Source organism: Tupaia chinensis, unplaced genomic scaffold (genome assembly GCF_000334495.1).
Source record: "Tupaia chinensis unplaced genomic scaffold, TupChi_1.0 Scaffold000037_4, whole genome shotgun sequence".
Lineage (NCBI taxonomy): Eukaryota > Metazoa > Chordata > Mammalia > Scandentia > Tupaiidae > Tupaia > Tupaia belangeri.
The window spans coordinates 15,317-15,796 of NW_006159487.1; positions in this window are offsets into that span (position 1 = coordinate 15,317).

Consider the following 480-nt stretch of genomic DNA (forward strand, 5'->3'; position numbering starts at 1 on the left):
AAAAAAGGCATGGGAAACAACTGTAGATACCAGAGACAGTGTGGGAGGAGAAGGTAGAATTGGTAGAGGATGAGAGGTAGGGAATCAAGGGGAGGGGGGGAAGCAAAATGTATAAGAAACAAGAAATAAAAAATGATTTGTTGATGATAACGTGTATGGTCATATCCTTGGTTGAGTCCATATACAATGTGTTCTGGATGGAAATTCTCATTTTACACACTGTATTGATGTACAGTAAATAAATTTTTAAAAAGCCTGGAGAAAATTGACATGAAAAAACTGGATGGAACAAGTGTTACAGTTAAATAAATTAATAAGGAAATCCAGAAGGAATCTTGGGATTAAGAGGGAAAACTGCTAGGGGCAGGCAGGTGGCATAGTGCTTAAGGGAGCTGGACATCCACATGGCTGACCACGGTTCTAGTCTCGAACCTGGCAGCTTGCTTTCTTACTTTCTCTCTTACTCGCTCCGTCCTTTAT